Source organism: Falco punctatus (assembly GCF_963210335.1).
Source record: "Falco punctatus genome assembly, chromosome: 15".
NCBI classification, from domain to species: Eukaryota; Metazoa; Chordata; class Aves; order Falconiformes; family Falconidae; genus Falco; species Falco punctatus.
Genome location: NC_137595.1, coordinates 17,902,953 through 17,916,605, shown reverse-complemented (window position 1 = coordinate 17,916,605; position 13,653 = coordinate 17,902,953). Strand labels below are relative to the sequence as shown.

The window sequence follows — 13,653 nt, the reverse complement described above, 5'->3', positions numbered from 1 at the left end:
ATGTTGTGGGGTTTTTTGCTCATAACCACTTCTGGAAGTGCTCCCTGCGTCCTTTGGCAGTTGTCCTGATCAGCTGTGCTGTTTATTTCCCATTCGCTTTCTCACTGTGGTGTCTAATATCGGACACAGTACGAGATGGTGCAGCTAGGAAATGGTGACGCAGCTGGTAGGGAAATGAGACAGTACCAAATGGTGGATAATGTGAAAAAAAAAAAGCAAAATCCACATGTGACTTGTACCCTATTGGGGGAACTGTTTCTTGTGAATACTCTGAACTCAGCAGGTTTGCATGAAACACATTTTGTAGGAAAAAACAATGGAAAAGAGCCTTAAGCTCTGTTTAACACATAAAGCTGTCTGCTAGAAGAAACCTTTGTACAAAAAGATATTTAAGCATTTATTTTTTAAAAAAAGTCTGGAAACAATTCCTTATGTAACTAGATATTAGCTTGTATTTTTTTTCCGATACATTTTTTTCCTTGTAACATAATTAACACTAAGGGGAAAGTAGGCACTGAATTCTGTAGACTATCACTAAATCTCTCTAGACTGTGGAGTTTGTCACAAAAGGAATTTGTTGTATGTGTTAAGTCAAGATTGTAATGTTTATAGTTATGTGGTTTTACTCTTTTTGTGTTGTTTTTCCCCTCAGTATAGCAAGCGGTTGTGTGAACTGTGCTTTTCAGTATACGGAATAGTTGCTGATACCGTCTTTTAACAGTAGAGCTAAAGTGGGTTTCTATAGAATAAAACAAAAATAATTGAGATATTTAATGCTTCTGTAGCATTCTTGTTCTTAGATCCCCAGCATGATTGAGAATTGCTCGGGTGCAGGATAGGGTCCTCTTCTTTCTGTCAGAAGTGCCTCCGTGGTGTGCATTAAAGCACATGAAGGCTATCTAAAACAAAGGTGTATTTCTTTTTTTCCTGGTGAGCTGTGGCCTTAGTGTTTGAATTGATGTCTGCACAAATTCTTTTATATAAACGTCTCTGAACATGGTTTAATACACATTTGCTCTCATTTTTGCTTGAATCTGGTATTTCCCTGGAGTCTCTGTTTTGAGTGCTTTCTCCCTTATGTGTCCCTTTTCTGATCACGGCTTAATTACATTTTAAGTGCCTTCTGTGTTACTGTCTCCACCACCGCAATTAGTTCACCTCCAACTGTGTGAATTTTTTAATAAAGAGGCACAAAGTATTTCCAGCAATGCAGAACATGAGATTTGCTTATCTGCCTATGACAAGCTTTCCTTCAGGGCATGGAAGAGTTTACAGGGCGACTGTAGGCTAATCTGTTAGTGCCCTTTTGGTTTGATTTATTTCCTTGGGGTTAGAGTACTCTCAGCTGCAGTGGAGGTTTATAACTTCGTCTCTTCCCAAGCATCACTGATCAAGCAGCTTCGCAGAACTAAGAATGTTGGTGAGCTCACGGGCTTTCATTTGCCCACTGCAGCAGAATACAAGGTATGTTAGCTGCGAAGGCGGCTACTGGTGTGCCTCTTCTATTCATTCAAAAAAAAAAGTCTCGATGATAGCTGCTGGAAAACTTAAGAACCAATTTTTATGGGGAATGCTCATACTATGGGTACTGCCTCCTGTGTTTTGCAGTCTGTTAAGTTCCAAATTATTTCATTCTTTAAATTTTCCTTTTCAGGATTTGTCTAGCAAAGCTGTTGAATTCAGCTTCTAGCTAGCTATCTTATGTTAGGTGTTCAGCTTATACACATTAGCAATACAAATATATCCATTTATTTGATGATGAAGGGGATTTGGTTTTCGCTGTGGATAGTCAACATTACCTGTGTTTAGCATTAGAAAGAGCAGGTGCCTGCCTGCTAATTTTCAAAGGCGAGCAATCGCATTTTAATGCTTACCGGTCAATGACTTGCTATTTCCTAGGTATCAATTATATGGCAATGTCTGTGGGAAAGATAAAAATGCCATGTGGTTAAATCACAGGCTGGAGTTTTCAAAGTCAGTGACTAGAGCAGCTGCTGAAATGAGTATTATATACCCACATAAACCACTTATTATTTTAAAGCAATTAGAACTCACATTAAGACAGGGCAAGGAAATCAAAGAGGTCTAGTGCTGCAAAAGTTGTAGTCAAGTGTTCCTAACTACATAAAAATACTGGAGTTATTTCTTCATAGAGGGGCTGTGATCCCAAAGTTTGGATAAATTTTGATGACATCGTAGAGACTCACAGCACTTGTTTAAACTTCATCAAAGTGTACAGAGGTCTTTTGACTTGGTGTGCTTTGGAATTCTCATTCCTCTTCGTGACGATACTTCCCTCTTTTGGAGCTCTATATCAAATCTTGAGATGGAAAATATTCTAGATACCATATCATATGCTTAGGAACTTCATTATGCTGACACAAATGTTTCAGATTTTCATCTTTCCTTGGTAACCACGATACGCGTTTTAGGGTAAAATATGTTTTAAGTACTGTTTATTTAACTCAATAATGATGCTGTGTGATATTGATGTAAGATTACCACAGTGTATTTCATGGGGATGCACACCTGGAATGACTCCACCTCCAGCTTTCAGGTTAGTTACTTTGATGTATCTTGATGATATAAAACCAAAAATTACCCCATTTTTCAGTTGCTGAGATAGAATGTTATAGTCTTTATAATTTTATAGTTATTTACAGAAATATGGTGTAGAAGAAATATCTGGAAATATTAGAAAACCTAATAAAGGGCTTGGAAGGAAATCAGCTGAACAGTTGAAAAATAGTTACTGTAATTGTACATATCAAAAATAAGATATGCAAAACTAATTATTCCATTACATGGTTTTAATATCACTTAAACTGCGCTAGAGCTGACCCTTAAGTTTGAACTGTTGTTATTGAAGACCCTTTGGTAAACAGTACACTTGAAGAAGGAAGGGGACAGAAGTGGTCAGATTTTGTGAAAGGCAGTTTAATCTCCCATTTCTTGATCAGGTGGAACACTTGATGACAAACCCCTTGAGTTTTTTTGGGGGGAAGAAGGGGTTATTTGACTGACAAATTGTATCCCCAGTCAGCTAATCAAGTGGCATGGATGTGCCAGGTTGTCTTTCATATGCTCTCATTGATGTCAGATTGGCAGCTGGATGTAATTGCACGTGAATGGAAGCACTGAAGAGCTTGTGCACATACTCACGCTTTCGCTCTTCCTTGCAAGATTAATCCAAATGGGAGATGCTTGTTGGACTAATGTTACTTAGCAGTTCAATCTAAATTTTAAGATGTGCTGCTTCCATAGTAGATAATTTATTAAAATCACGTGAGATCCTGTCTATCACATCTAAATTTTTGAAAGATCTGGAAAAAAGAAGAAAAATGTGCAGATATGTGCACATCCGAAAGCTGAAATAGGGCAAAGTCAAATTGTTTAGCTGTGCTAAGTTTATATATGGGGTATCTTGCGGTCTGAGTTGATTTTTTTTTTTTTTTTTTAAAGTGGAAAAGGTGATTACACACTAAAAAGCAGTTAGTGGATTTATGGGGAAAATGGAGTATTTTAACAGTGAAAAATCAATTTGTGGGTTGGGTTTTCAAAATCATGGAAACAAAGCTGGATTTCCAGATTTATTGTTTGGGCATAATCCAGTGTCTTACCTAAGAGATGGTTTTAAAACGCTTTCTAGGACTCTGTGTTCCACAATAGCAGTCTTGCCAGCAGTCTCTGCTCTGTAGGAGGACTCTGATGTTCTTCATTAAGAGCCCTGGGCAACCTGATCTAACTCGGCCCTCCTTTGAGCAGGAGGACGTGCCTCCGGATGACTCCTTCCAAACTCCTTCCAATTTCAGTTATTGTAAGATTCTACAAATTCTGTATTTATATACTTACGTATCTGTGTTTATGTATATCTACTGTTCCACACAGATGTGTATATATATGTATACATAAAAAAGCAAGAAAAAGATTACAAAATCAGGTACAGTATTCTAGATATGTTAGACATCCCTCCAAGAGAACGATGAGTGAAAATTTCAAATTTTGGCTCCATTAGGCATTGGTCATTTTAGCTGGGGATGCTTGGGAGAGGTATGAGATGTACTTTCAGGATTGACAGCATTTGTGATGGTGATCCCCAAGGTTTGAAGAGGTTGTCTGGCTGTGTGTCTGTGTCTGCTTGCTGTGACCAGTAGACCTGGTGACACTGGAAACTTGCAGTCTGGGATTTCTCAAGCTTTTACCTGAGTAATCAGAAAGGGTCAAGCATTTATGTTTCCACTTGTTCTGTTTCATTATGCTTCCTGACTTCTCAAAAATCACAGCAAATAGTTCACCCTTCAAAGCCAGGATCATCTGTCAAGATTTACAAAGATGCTCACTCTTGCTAGTGCTGTCTTTTGTGTTTCACTAGCAGCTTTTCCTCTTTTGATTTCTGTTAGCCATTTGCTGCTCTGGATTTCTAGCAGTTTCACAGCAAAAAGGGAAGAATACACATGCTAATCCTGGCTTAGGTTTGTTGCTTTGGAGGGGGCAATTACTTGCATTGAATCTCTTCTTCCTGCTTCACCTTCTTCCATCCAGGGCCAGCCACATGCTTGAGGCTGGTGGAACACAGAGCAAGCAGCACCCTCCTTCTCTACACATTGTTTGCCCAAAAGTCATGGTTGCTTTTTAGTTTTCTGAACCCTTCTGCTTGTGGAGGTTTAAAAGGAAAGTAAAGCCTTACTTATTTACTTCTGCAGCCTACTACTACGACAGAATAATTGCAAAAGGCAAAATACAACATAGATCTGCCATTCACGTGCAATCTTCTAGAAAGCTCCTGCGATCAAAACAAAAAAACAATGAAACAGAATGTCTCATGCTGTGCTGTTAAGGTGGCTGTAGCCTGGCTGTGACAGGCTGCAAAGGGCTTGTTGCAGGCTGCGGGGCCCTGCTGCTGTACTGCTGGCATCTGTCTGAGGGCAAGAGCCTCTGGCCAAGAGCAGCTCCTGGGACCTCGCACCCCAGGAGGGGCTGTTGCCCCCATTTTCCTTGCAGTGACCGCAGCGACTGGTCTTTGTGCTCTTGCACACGAGGCACTGTTCTGCTGCTCTTCTGTAGACACACACGGTGATGCTGGTGACTGCCTTGTACATCACCCCTTCCTTTAAGGGATTTTGCCTCTACGTGCTTAGACCTCTCTGCAATACCATTGCAAATACTTTCCTTATTTTCTGTCTTTTGAAGAACGTGAACAAGTGCAGCTTTGTTAGTGCAGCTTTGCAGATCATAGGTGAAGTGACTCACTGAGAATTCACTGAAACTGGCAATAGGGGATACAAACTACCCTCCTCCACTCCAACCCATCTTCATTTGCTGACTGCCCTCCATTCATGTCACTTTGAAGGAAAATGGATAGTTGTATCCTTGATAGTCTCCTAAGCTATTTTAAAATTATATTAGATCTTCGTAGGTTTTGGTGAAAGGAGAGAAAAACCTGAAATTTTAACAGAACCGACTTCAATATTTTTACAAACAGAAGTTATACTTAAAAAATATTTTATAAACCAGAATCAGAACTGTTGGTAGAAATTAATTGCATATTTCCATCTAAAGTTCTATTACAAAGTGATATCTGTCATGAAACCTCTAAGACTGATGTTTGAATGAAAGTGTTTCGGCTTTAAATGTAACTGCATTCAGAAGTTACTACCAGAAAAGCATCTCTGTGTTGAATTGAAGTTTGTAGTGATGTAGCAACACTCTGGATAATTTCGCTTTAAAGAATGTTAGTAAATAGCTTACGCTGTGTTTAATAATTCTGTCAATCTTTCCTCTTTTAAGTGCTGTACAGACTTTGAAACAAGTTACAACTACAACCATATCTTTGCCTGTTAAGAATTGTAACCGTATTGGACTAAAGCTAGCAGTACTCCACTGCGTCACATCCTTCTTGAAAGTCTTATCTTGGTTAGTTTGCTTTGGTGTTTGTTTTTTTCTAAATAAATAAAAAAACTTAGAAAAAATCTACTGGCTCAGGCCAGCTTTACTTTTGAAAATTTAATGACAAGAAGAAAGGATCTGTTATCTGTTGCTTCCCTGAAACACTCACATAAATGCCAAAACTTACAACTGAAAAATCAGTTCAGAACCAGGTAATCTTTAAAATTCTTGAAAGAAAATTGTAATGTAATTCTCTTAGAATAAAGTTTTCATAAACAGATTTTTTTCCTTGAAAATTCTTCATTTCCTAATAGAATTTTGCATATAGAGAATGAAACTTAAATTTAATGTATTGTAAGACAAACTTTTCCAAACTCCATTTCAACTGTAGCAGTAGAACAACTTCATTTAACCTCGCAAAGTATATTGAGGTTCTTTCTTATCTGTGATAATTAGATACATTTTTTTTTCTTGTCTTTAATAGCGTAGAGTTAGTGTGGCCATTATTTGAGATTAAGTAGGTTTCCTTTATCAGAAATATAGGTTAAATGCTAACTCCTGGCATTTGCTATGGTTTTATAACCCTAAAATTAATTTAAGGGGAGATATTTATGACTACCTGCAATAGAAATTCCTCTTTAACGGAATCTTGTGAATGGAAGTAAAGCCATGCTTTAGAAATAGCGAAAGCTTTAGCCAGCAGTACTGGAGATGTATTTGAACTTGAAGGATTGAATTCCTTGTCTGATAATGGCAATGTTTTTTCCTAAATGAAGCTGAGCCCCACTGCATTCACACTGTAGCTCCAAAAACCACCTTTCTGGCAGCTTCCTAGTTACTCTTTAAAAAAATCTCTAATGCTGAGGATTTCCAGTGATCTACAAAAAGAATATTCCACTTCTGGGCAGAGAGAAAGTTGTCTGTGTCCTTATGGGGTCAGGATAATTTCTATGCAGAATTTGAGAAATACATTTCCTTATTCATGTTGATTTTAATAGCGATTAAAATTAGTATCTGAGAACTCCAGGAGCGTTTTCAAAAATAGGTTCAGTCTGCTCCTGCCCTCTTTCTTTAAGTTTGACAACTTAGCGTGAAGAAGAGACTAGAAAGGTATCTGCCATGAGGCATACATTGGAGCTGCATCCTTTGGTTTCTCTGGGGGAATACCTGCGGAATAAAGAGTCTCTCATAAATTTCACAAGCGGAAGAGTTTCCGAAGGTGCAGCCTCCTTTCCTAATCCCTGAGCTGCCTAATCTGCAAATTTCATGAAACTCCTTGGTGTTATAGTAGACTGATTCATCTTTGATTCCTCCTTTATTTGTTATTAATGTTCTTTTTAACTTTCTAGAATCTCTGGTAGTAGCTAGAGATTACTGTAAGAAAATAAACTACACAGATAAGGGAATACAAGGAAAATTTGAAACACAGTAAAAGAGAACGTGCAATAGGATGCATTTGCTATATAAGTATAGAAACTCAAATGGTGTCTTTTATGTGCTTATTATTTAGGTGTAATAGGTATATAAATTTTAATTAAAATAAATGCAACTGAGAGCATGTTTTGGGCTGTGATAATAGTGTAACTGATGATAAACATGAGGTTTCTGAAGCAAATTAATAGTCAGTGTAATGTGCTTTTCCAAATTAATTGATTTTTGGCTTCTTCCTCAATGATTTTTGTATGAATGGTGACTGAAGCTTAATGTCTTTGAATTATATTATCCTAAGAAAGATGGGGCATGTTCTCAACATGGAAACAAGTAACATCTTTGACTAAATGAAACGTGAACACACAAAGACATTTACAAAGTTATCTAGCAGGTTGTGTTACACGAACGACTTTATGAAGTAGCTTAAGATCTCTGCCCATTTAATTCTCAAGTCCAATGTACAGCCAGTAAACCATGGTCCTCAGGTGAGAAATGAGAAATTTCAAGGGCCATTGAACACACTGAATTTAGCAGAGTGCTCAATAGCCCTCAAAATTTCTCATTTAGGAGGGTGCATATGTATTGCTTCCAAAAATGAATGTGAACTTCACTTTCCCCATTTGATTTACACTTCTTCCTCCCTTCTTCCCTCCCTCCCTCCTCCTCTTCCCGAGTCTCTAATGTCATGAGTAGCTGGTTTGCCTGCCTTCTCTTTTTGAAACGCATACGTTGCGCTTGCTGATCAACCACTGGCATAAGTTCAGAGTGTGAAACAACATACACAAATTCACAGTGTAATACAGAAAATCCCAAACCCTACACCAACCTCAAAACTGCATGTTTGGGATATTTTTCCCCTGCATTCCCATTACCACTCCTTCAAACCCCAGCCTGGTGACTAACAAAACATGACACTGTTCAGGTTAATGTATATTATTTGCTTTCTGGAATTCCTTCCATTATTTTTCAGGATCTTCCCATCCGATCTACTCCCCAGGCTCTGATATTCCCAGTATTCTCAAATAACTTTCAGTGTGAAAGCAGAAGGAAACCTTCCCAAAATCAGTATCATGGATTTAAACTTCCAAGGCATTGGTATTTTCTCCTTGCCTTTGAGCTACTTGGGCTCCTTTATAATATTACATCTGCAGAGGTAGAGCAATTTGTACCTTTTGATCCAGACAATTGATTTTGTGTGTGTTTGGGTGGGGAGCATCCTCAGAATAAGAATGACCTCATACCAAGAATTAAGGATTAAATAAATTTTTGAATCTATGACATTTAAATAGACTTTTAAAATATGTAACTCCAAATTGCTTAATTATATGATAGAGTTCATAAAAGGCACATAATAGTAACTTGTCGAGCTATTCCAGTTTATAAATAGTTTACATTCTTCTGTAAGCTCTTTCTGTGGTTGAACAGATAGGTCATTTAAGTAATTTAAATAAATATTATTTGTCATTCTGTTACTAGAAAATAACATTTTTCCATAATGGAGTAGGAAAATTTGAAAGGAAGGTTCTTTATGCTCATCTCTGTTTATACACAAGATCTGTGATTCTCTTTTATTACTTTGTTCAGACAGTCTTTTCTTTATTTTAAATATTTATTTATTGAAATATTTATTTACTCTTTCAGCTAGTTGTTGGAAATTAGCAAAATTCTTGGCAAATGGCAACAGCATGGAAATTTCACAAGGCTGAAAGTCCACTAAGTTGGTATAAATAGTAAGTTGAAGAGCAGGGCCAGCATGGTCTTTCGCTTGGGTACTTATTATTTTTTTTATTTTTTTTAACCCTGAGCCAGAAAAACTAAAGAGTTGCAGAAAGGGTAGTTGGCAGACAGTTACCCGTGGCTATGCAAAGGACAATGAAATAGTCCTGAAAATGCAATGGATAAATGCTTTATATAAGCGTGAAAATTCTGTCAGTTGGTGGCTGAATTGATGCTGTAGTAAGTAAGTATTTGGTGAGTGTATCTGGAGTTTTCAGTAGCGCTCAGCTGATGAACAAAGTGGGAGCAATGTTAGAGCCGGCTGCCTGGTCAGCTGCCTAGTGCTCATGTCAACGTGAGCACCTTAAATAGCAAAGGCACCACTGGCCGGTGGGGTCAAACTTCTCTTTAACTGCTCATCTGTGAAGATTTTCTTCCAGGAAAATTAAGTAGCTTAAAGGTAGAAAGAAAGGGATCTATTAACTAAAATGCTGATATATATATATTTTATGCACCTAACCTTCATTCCTTTTCTTGATCATTAGACATTTTGCATATCTTTATATATTACTCTTTGTAAAAAGAAATTAGTATCAATGCGGGATACAATACTTGTAATTTTAACAGTTCTGTTACAATAGGCTCCACAAGGCTTCAGAGCTGAAAATCCTATCGTGATCTTCTATATACATTTAGAACTGCAACCTTTTTTTCTCTGTCCACAGTTCATGCAAAAACTTGATTTTCATATTAATGTTCCCTCATTTCTCTTGTAACTATGTCTTTTTGGTAAGACTGAATCTATCATAAACGCACTTGAACTTTATCTCCTTGTGGAAATATGTAGTATTTTAGGTAACGAGGTGAGATATGCAGACTAAAAGCAGCCACTTTTGGCATTCTAAGTGCTTTTCAGGAAATGCCTCCCGTGGGAGTTCAAATACTACAAAGGCTTGTATACTTAAGAAATAGACTATTAAAACAATATATTGTTTTACACTTGGGTTGAATATCAGTTATAGTATAAAAAAGTCACTTTTTTCTGCTGCACCAAAAAAAAATTAGCTCAAATACTGAATATGTTAGCTGCTACATTTTGAATTAACTTACAGACTAAAGGGTAAATTCTGTGCTTTTTAAACATGTGTAATCTAATTAACATTTGTGAGATTTACTGGGATGAGTTTTCCCCTTGGCATATGCAATTGCAAACATGGAGTACATGGGTTGCAGGCTGCTAGGGGCAGACATCTGCCTGGAGCGGACATCCATGTAGAAAAGTGCCTGCGTCCTTGCTCCCTGAGGACCTGGCATCAGCGGACATGGTTCATGAAGTTATGAGAATATTTGTAATTACAGCGAAGTTCCTCAGCTAGTGAAAAAAGGTAGAAATCTGCTTTGAAAGCGGACGACGTTCAGAAGATACTTCTTGAGATCCCAGGGTGTAATGTAGTTGACAAAGACCTACTCTAAGAACCCTGTGTTGCTGTAGTACTTTACAGAAGTAGGTTAAAATTACATTTTTTAAATTTTTTTCATATATATAAAAAATATATACATATAATACAATATTATAATATTGTATTATAAAATACAAAATTAAAATTACAGAGTAGGTTAAATAGCAATAATACTAGATTCTGAGAGAGTTTAAAAAAAAAAATGGGTCAGTTTCTTGGAGGTTATTTCTGCAGTGTGGGCCTCGGCGAGCATTGAGACCAGTATTGAGGCTGATAATTAATCCTGTTGGCTCTCTTACTTCATAAGTAAAGAATTAAGTGTGTTTTTCAATATAAATTGTTCCTGATGTACATCAATAAACTGTCCCCCTTTGGATGTACCTTCTCATTAGCACTTACGTGAAGCGCTAAAGACCTGTTAGGGTTTTTGACACAACTGCCCAAACGCATGAGCCTAATTTACTTTCCTTGAGTTTTTATATGGGTTTAGCAGCTAAACCTTGATTTTCTTTGATAATACACTTCTTTAAAATGGCAGTATACACTTACTCCTCTCTTTTATGTCATCTGCTAAAGCATGTGTTAACCATCATAAGATTCTGATGGAGTGGACAATCTGGACACTATCCCTGCATGTGAGACACTAGCTCCTTGCTGGTTGTGAACTACTTGTCAGCAAGATTTCACCTTTCCTCCAGACCACAGGTGCAGTACGTGGAGTGAAGCTCCTGTAACTTTTTTATAGTAGCTCAGCTCAGTTAAAATGAACTGTAAATCAGGTCTTTCGCAGGAAAACATTGACTCAGCTTTCTGTTACTGAAAAATGTTCGGTGAAATAGTGTCATCCACAACCTCAGTTTCAAAGAACCTTTAAGGGTGGAGTAGAAGCAGCCTGCTGATGTGGTTCGGTCTGTATTTCACTGATACTAGGGTCTGGGATGGTAATCTGGGACTGTTCCTGGCTTTTTAATTCTTAGTTTATATACAAGTCCTTTTTAATTTGGTAAAGAAAAACCAAGAATTGATGTGCACCATTTGGAACCATATTTTATAGAAAGTTGATTTTATCCATTTAGTGCTGTCAGAAAGAAAGTAAAAGTTAGGAGTGCAATGCAGCTGTGATGGTTCAGTGTCCAACATCAATATCTGCGCTCTTCATGTCATACAAAGATTTGGTCTGTGCTCCACCAAACCAAGTGCAGCTTGTTTGTCATATTTAATCATGTCATTTTAATACATGATTAAAATGATACTTAAGAATAGGGCATTGTGTGAGCAACACTGTACTTGGTTATATCCAGTAACTTTCTGTGAGATTGCCGTTGTGTCTCCTATGCCTCATGAGCTTTGAAAATCTCAGAACAACATGACTTCTCTGAAGACTGAACTTTTGTGTTTACCATCTTAGCCATGTGGGAAGGAGAGTTTTTTTCCAGTCTTATAAGTTTCAAAGTCTTTCTTGCAAGCGTCTGTGTAGGATTGAGAACTAGTAGCGTCCAGTCTCAGCTTCCATTTGTGTCCACAAGTACTGCCTTGAACTACTGCTCCTCCTTCCTTCTGCCAATCAGCCAAGTGTTAGTTTTAAATAGGCCCTCGGGAACATAAAGAGATAAAAGTTCAAATGGCAGATACTGCCTCTGCTGCAGAAACTAGGCAGCTGCTTCCCAGCGTCTTGGCCATTTTCATCTAGCCAGCGCCATCAAACCTCACAGCCAGCCTCAAGGCATTTGAGAGGTTTGGAGAACGGGGCTAGTGCAGGTGGAGTATGTTGCAGATTCTCAAGTGTCTGGCTGAGACCAAGTCCTCCTCCTGTGAACAAGGGGAAAAGATCAGTGATGTGATGGAGCACTCTGGAGGGCCTCCATACCTGTCTTGCCACTCCAAAAGGAGCCAGTGATGGCCCTTGCTGCTGGGATGGGCCAGCCGATGCAGTGACAACACCAGGGGGGAAGGTTGACCTTCCAGGACTCTTGCATAGGAAAATGAGGCCATGGCCACTTCTTTGTTTGCTGTCCTCCTCCTTCCCCTGCCTTCTGGAAAAGAAGTTGCCATGCCCTGAGCTGAAAGCCAGCCCATGTGGGCCGTCACTACAACTGATGCTCGTTTTCATGGCAGAAGAAAGATACACAGAGAGAGGTGACTTGAAAATTCAGCCACCTCAGCATATTCTAGCTTAGAATTGGGATTGTAGATTTTTGTTGATACCTTCAAGAAAATACCAGGTCCTTTATTACTTCAAAGGGTATGGTTAAAGTAAGAACCATTCCACTCGCTGGCTGGTAAGTAGATTAGTTTGGCAAATTAAAGCTTTAGTCAGGATGACAGTAGAAGAGAGTGTTTGTCCTGAGTCTCTATCAATGCCTCTTGCCTCGAATGTTTCTTTTCTAGAAATTGAAAGTATACTGTATGCATGTTTGATATTGTATTTAGTCTCTCAAGATGGCATCACAGGTCTGATGTTCAATTAGGGAATGCAGTTCTGTAATCCTTATTTAATTAGAACTCCTTGTCTTACTCCCTGGGAGTTGCATTTGTAATTGGATTCTCACAAGTGAGAATATGCAGAGGCTACCTCAAAGGGAAGTTGTAATTTGCTGATGTGTGTTACTTACCTGTAGTTCTTCGAGAATGTTTCCTCTGCATATTCACATTATGGGTCCTGTCCACCTTCTGTTTGTCCTCGGATTTCTACTGCCCTACAGTTGCGGTGTTCAGCAAGAGTAACTGAAGTATTGAGAGCACTGTACAACTCTTTAAAATCTCTGATCGCTTGGTGTCATGAGATGGGTACTTGTACAGTCCTAGCAGTCACTGCTCTTCTAGGAAGTTCCTGTAGGCCACCAGCACTGGAGAACCAAAACCCACTGGTGTGAATATGCAAGGACAGCACTCTCAAAGAGCAAGCCAATGGTAAGTACCCTTTCTTTGTCTTCTGTGATTAACCAAATGTTTCAGGCATTATTTTGTAATTTCTCTATTCGCAAATGTGCTACGCTTTCCCTATAATAAAAACATACTAAGATTAATTTTAGAGCTTTTCTGCCTTTCTGGCAAAAACCCAAGAAAGTATCTGTATTTGTAAGTACTCGCTTCAGTTGTAAATTGATGTACTACTATAGACGTGTGGGTGTGTACACGTTTGAACTATAATGTAAATTTC

General features: G+C 38.2%; 1 protein-coding gene across 4 annotated transcripts in view; it reads left to right on the top strand.

The window, feature by feature from the left end:
• Positions 1-13,653, top strand: part of TENM1 (teneurin transmembrane protein 1) — a 571,145-nt gene that overhangs the window by 330,359 nt on the left and 227,133 nt on the right. The gene's annotated exons all lie outside the window — the stretch shown is intronic.